Source organism: Olea europaea, unplaced genomic scaffold (genome assembly GCF_002742605.1).
Source record: "Olea europaea var. sylvestris unplaced genomic scaffold, O_europaea_v1 scaffold1521, whole genome shotgun sequence".
In the NCBI taxonomy this organism is placed as follows: Eukaryota; Viridiplantae; Streptophyta; class Magnoliopsida; order Lamiales; family Oleaceae; genus Olea; species Olea europaea.
Window position 1 is genome coordinate 97171 of NW_019232796.1, and position 6312 is coordinate 103482.

A 6312-nucleotide genomic window follows, 5' to 3' on the forward strand; every position below is an offset into this window, starting at 1 on the left:
AAATTTATAAGTCACAATTTATTATCGATAACAAATTACGAATATTATAAGTCACAACTTATTATACAGTCACAAATTAACAAATTATCGATGACAACTTATTAATACTGTCACCGTCACGATCTGTGATGACCACAAACAGGACCCAAATTTCCTAGATCTCTCATTATCCATAGTCACCTGCACCACCTAGATTGTGACCATCACCAACATCACCATTACTACCGCCACAACCATTGTCGTTGTCGCCGCCACGACACCAACATCATCGCCACATAACCACCCAGGTTAATCAAATAAAATCACTCCACCACGGCATCGCCACCGCCAACACCAACCCGTCACCACAACCACGGCACCATTGTTACATGCTACAACCCCACCACAGGTTAATCAAATAAAACCACTTCACTACAGCGATGCCACCACTAACCCCAACCAGTCACCACAACAATGACACCAATGTCACGCCATCAACACAGCCAAACCTATTTTTAAAAGCGCTTGAGAATATGAAAATAGCAAGCTAAATATGGACCCCTCGAAAACATAATTTCCAAGTTAAATCTAGATCTAATTCTAGTGCACCTGAGAAGATGAAAATCAATCGGCGTTTGATGGCAGCGCAACGCTGTTGCTGCATTCAGCACCACTTCGTCAATGTGAAAATCAGGAGAAGGAGAGGGAGAGGGAGCCGCCGCCAGTGGAGAAAAGGTCGAGAGGGGAAGCTGCGTGGTGTGCTTCTTTGCGTCTCCGAACGTTGGTGGCGCTGTGATATGGTGGTGCAGCAAACAATGGTGGCATTAGAAAGGAGGTGACAGGTCAGCGACGGCGACACCGCTTCCCTTCGATGGTTTCGAATGGTTTCACTCCAACGATTGATTGGCGGCAGAAAGATGGGGTGAGAGGCGGTAGAGAGACGGGGGGAGAGGCGATAATATAGATAGAGAGCAGCGAGAGGTAGAAGTAATTTAGGGTTTGAAATTAGGTAAATTAATTAATTTTTTATATACATTAACTAATTAACAAAAATCTGATTTTTGAAATAGTAAACTTTACCTATGATTAATGAAATTGAATCTCTAAACATCTTTTTTCCCGTAATTTACTCTTTGTAAAAATACCCCAGTATCCATAGTTCCCCAATTTCGCGTCAATTTTCATGTGAAGCGGCGGGAAATCCATTTCCCCACAAAACCTGCCTTTGAATCTCTTTTCCTTCGAATGAATTTCACCTGCACAGAGAAAACAGAGAAGGAAAATAGTTAATTTTCTTTCCCATGGCTAATTTTCCTTTTCCTTCGAATGAATTTCACCTGCACAGAGAAAACAGAGAAGGAAAATAGTTAATTTTCTTTCCCATGGCTAATTTTCCTTCCTCAATTTGTTACAAATTGAAGAAGGAAAATAGGGTGTAAAATTGAAACAGCATTTACAGGTTGCTGAAGAAGATGACCTTGAAGGGGGAAATAGGAGTCTCAAGTACGTGCGATTGACTGATGTGTACTCTGCTACTTCTCCACTTGTTAGCGCTAGTGGATCGAAAAAGGTGAAGGCCGCTCGGAAACCTCTTCTTTTCACTTATACAGACAGGTGCGATCAGTTAAAAGAACAACAGAAAATATCCAAGATTCCGCGGGTGATTCTTGTTTACTCGCGGCACTACATAAGGAAAGAAAGGAAACCACCATTTTTTGAGAAGTTGATTTTGAATGAGACGCAGAAAGTGGAGGGCAATGGTGAAGAAGGAATGGAGGGTGGGATCGTGTGGAAGAAGCATAGGACAGTAGGGGGTAATGAGGAAATGGAATTGAGGGTAGATATTATTGGGTTGGGTACAGTAGATGATCAATTGGGGTTAGGAGAAACGCAAAATTATGTAAAATAAATAAATAAATAAATAGTAGGAAAAATGGAACTTCGACAGTAACGTTAATAAAAGCGTGAGTCTTCCAAACCGGAAAAATATTGACGGTGTTCGTTCGGGTAACGGATTGAAGCATTCAGGGGTGGTCGGATCAAGAAATGGGTTTGGTATGCCATTTTCCCCCTTCACTCTCTCTACCTAATTACTTGTCGTTAACAGTTTATATAATATAATGGTTATTATTTTGGATTTCCATGGAATCTTATTGTTGAATACAGGTTGAATTTGAAGGTATCCGCCAAGAAATTTATTGGTTTGCAATGTAAGGCATGAACTAACTTAACACTGTAGATACACGTGTTGTGCGCTTGTGCAAATACACAAAAGAATGGGCACATGTGTTGTCAAGGATTTCTCATCCTCTTGATGTTTGTACATCATTATTAATAATTTTGTTGCTTCTTCCAAAAAAGGACATCGTTGTAGATTATGATTGCAGATAAAACCTTATCGTAGGACACATTTATTTATATATTTGGATGGTAGTGTATACTCAAATTCAAATACATATTGCAGATATGTGGCACTTTGTGAGTTTTCTAGTTTTGATATATATGTTTTTTGTTGGCAAATGTAATTTGATAGTCATCTGGAACTGGTGTTCTGGCCACTGGATGTGGATTGGTATTCTTGTCGTGTTGTCAGTCACAATTCTGAAACCTCCAGGCACCATGTAATAATCTTTTACCTCGATAGTTTGAGCTATTCTTGTATTTTGAGTATGCATGTGATATTATCGATGTTCACTTTGTTGGCAGTTGAGTAAGTGAACTATGAAGATGGAGCTGAAGAGACTTTGAATTTATCAAATGGAAGAGTCAATATTTATTTATCTCGTAAGGAGATGCGAAGTTTGCTATTGAGGTGCATGGACAAGAGCTCAGAATATGATGGAGTAGATGCGAATGAGATGGTGGCCTTGGCTGCTAGTTTGGATGATTGCCATGGGGATATAATTTGGGTGAAACTTACAGGTATGTCTCGGTGTGCTCTTGATTTTACATAAGGATGAAAATACATGTATTTAGTGGATCTTATGTTTAGATTATCTTGGTGTACGTTGCTTTGTACCTGTATTTGCTTTGAAATTCACTGATCTTGAAGAAGTCATGCAGAAAGATTTTAAATGATGAGTATTGGTCATCCAATAATAATGAGCTGCTACTGTCAATTACATGTCAAACAGTGCATTAATTGCACATTGGAGCATGCATATGGTGATTTGTAGTTGTGCAAGCTGATAAAAACTCATTTATAATTGGAAAATCTTAAATGCACCTCATAACATGTAGCCTTGATACAAGACACTTGTAGAACCCTTCAAAATTTTCACGGTTGAAAATTTCCTCGTATTTTGTAGCACACATTTAGGTCTCACAATAAGAAAATAATGATTCGTAGAACATAAGTCTGTCCATTCAAGAAAAATAGAAATGATCGCATTCAAAAAGTAAAATTAAGAAATGAAGGATATTAATTTCATTTAAATCGACCAAATGTACCTCTCATCTTAATGAAGAAAAGGACTCTGAAAGGTCACAACTTTCTTTGGTAGGTAATAATAATATTATTAATTAAAGAAATAGAGTAAAAATTAGCAAGAAGGCATGACTATCCACAAAAATAAAAGATATAGGAAAAACTAAACAGTAATTCTTCCAATGAAAAACAATTAAGAAAAATGCCATAAACTCTTTAGATTTAGTGGCCATGAAGACACTAAAACCTATCTCAATTTATTTGTTCAAAATTTTCTGCAATTATCATGCATTAATAATGATTTGCATCTAAATTAATGAAACTTCTAGACTTGAACATGTAAAACTCGTGCTGATGAAAAAAAAGATGTAAGAAATACTCGTTTTATTAACTTGTCATTTCTCAATCTTTATAACCTAGACACAGATCTGGACTACTTTCCAATGATTATCGAGGTGGGAAATCGTGAAACAGAAAAATATTCCTAGAGGTTGTTAAAATATTATTTCTTCCGTACTCTAGAGAAGTTATAGACTGATGCTAGAAATCGAAGCGCTACAGCAAAATTCACTTCTTGTCATAGTTACTCGAACTGATAGAACAAGCATGGTACATCCAATAGAAATAAAGATTTAATTACGATGAAGATGAATGTCACGTTCACTACCTTTTTTGATAAATATATTTTTCTACATAAGTTAAGATTTGCGACATCTGATTTAGATTCAGCGAATCCTGAGTCTGCACTGAACTTTCAGAAACTCCCACCCAATCCTTGCTTGACTTTCGTAATTTGATGACTATTGGTATTTATAAGGCCAACAATCTTTCATTTTGCAGTTTCTCTATTCAAGCAATCATTAGCTGCTGTGCAGTATTATCTAAAAGCCTAAAAATACTAAAAAAACATTTTTCAACAATGAAAATGTTTTCCTTTGGACTTTATAATTTCTGTTGATTCTTTCTGAAATAAACGAAGGCATAGTTTCTGCTGCATTGTTCTGATAATGTGATCTATCTCTGGTTTCTTTTCATTTTGCTTATGTGGTTTGATAATTCATATCTTCTTGTTTTGGTGCAAGTGCAGCTTTCTGGGAGTTTGCACATTTGTTTTCATAGTTTGGTTACTTACCAACATCGATGTTACATTGTTTCTGTCACAGGACATGTGGGGCCATCAAACATTTTGAGTGAATCTCTTGTTGGTAAACACAAAGGTCTAAATAGAATTTCAAGAGGAAAATCAGCATCAGTTCAATTTTTTGGTACACATGATCTTTCTAGGTGTGTAATTTTTAATGAGTTCACAAGAGTTTATTTTTTCCATTGTCATCAGGCAGGAAATCCTATGGTAATTAATAACATCAGGCTGGTTTAGGTCGTCCGATACAATTTCCATATTTTGATCTTCAGGGTTACAAATAAACAAGTTATTTCATTTCTGCAAGGGCTTCTTTCTTCCTGTCACCTGAAGTTCAAGAAACCCAATTTTTTGAGCATTGGAGGAAGCAAAAATGTATGTTTTGTTCACTTGAGTTCTTTAAAGCTCATATTTCTTCTATTTGTCAATTACTTATGAGGTTTAAATATGATCTGTTTCATGATTCTCACCGCCAAATTTAATTACAAGGTTTCTGTAACAAATTTTGAAAGTTCAAATGCTGTATTCAGGGATTGAGACTTTTTTTATAGGTAATCACGTAATTTTATTAATCAAAAGATAATATTAAGAAGTGCATTATCAATTTAAGCAAGATAGAAACAACATAAAATTAGACAGCCCTTCTATCGGATTAGTAGCCGCAACATTAAATCAAGTATGCAAAGTTAGTTAAAATAATTTTCTAAACTGCTCAGTCATCCGTGTTTGATTTTCAACATAATGGCCATTTCTTTTTCTCCACACACCATACAATGCACCCTAGAATAAGATTCCCAAAAGCTTGCTATTCTTATCTCGAATCTTTCTCCTCTATGCCTGCACCACTTCCTCTATACGCCTTGGCAACACCAAATTCATGAAGGTTTTTTATGGAGATTAAGTTAGATTTTTAGTAGATTGTGATAGAAATTTTTTGAAATGTGTGGTTGAAAAGTTGTGAGACTAATGAAAGATATTAACATTGATTGTTTGACTTTGATTTAGATTAAAATTAGATTTTAATTCGTACCAAACAGACTCCATATATTGAGAAGCCAGAATATCATTCCATAATCAACGAACACCATCACAATGATTGAACAAGTAGTCAATCGTCTTCCCGTCCTTCTTACACATATAGCACCGTTCGATAACATAATAACCTTTTATCTTCGAAAATTGTCCACCGTTAACATTTGCCCCCTAACAATCGTCCACAATTAAAATGGCACCCCGAATGCAATTTACATTATCATACCCTCTTCCTGGGGAATGTACTCTCCACATATTCCAATTCTGGGAATTGAGACTTTAACTTTTGACTGTATCTGAATTGTGCATTTTAGTTTTTTGGGATGTAGTTTTACTCTCTTCTAAGGCATTTTGGAAATTAACCTTTTCTTTAGTTTCTTAATCTTCCAACTGTTCACCCCCTCCTTGTTATCGCATTTTGATTTTTGATTTGAAACTCATTAGCCCGAATTTATCGAGAGAACTTCATTCAGAAAATGGTTATTTTTCGAGATAATGTGATAAGGACCTGTAATGCCCTTTTCATATAACAAAGAACCGTACCAGGCTGTGCAACTGTGGACTGAATCTGAGGATGTGGCAGAAAGATCAGCTTTTATTCCTTGATTAATAAAATATTTGATTACCTTCAATAAAAAGATAAAAAAAATAAAAAAATCACCTTTTATGTAGCAGTATGTCCAATTGCAAGAGGGAAAAACTAGACAAGAGCCCAGCTGTGCGAAATATTAAA

At 35.9% G+C, this 6312-nt stretch overlaps 1 pseudogene; it reads left to right on the plus strand.

Moving 5' to 3' along the window:
• The first annotated feature begins 2693 nt into the window (after window positions 1-2693).
• LOC111376578 lies at window positions 2694-4956 on the plus strand (annotated as a pseudogene).
• The last annotated feature ends 1356 nt before the right edge of the window (window positions 4957-6312 follow it).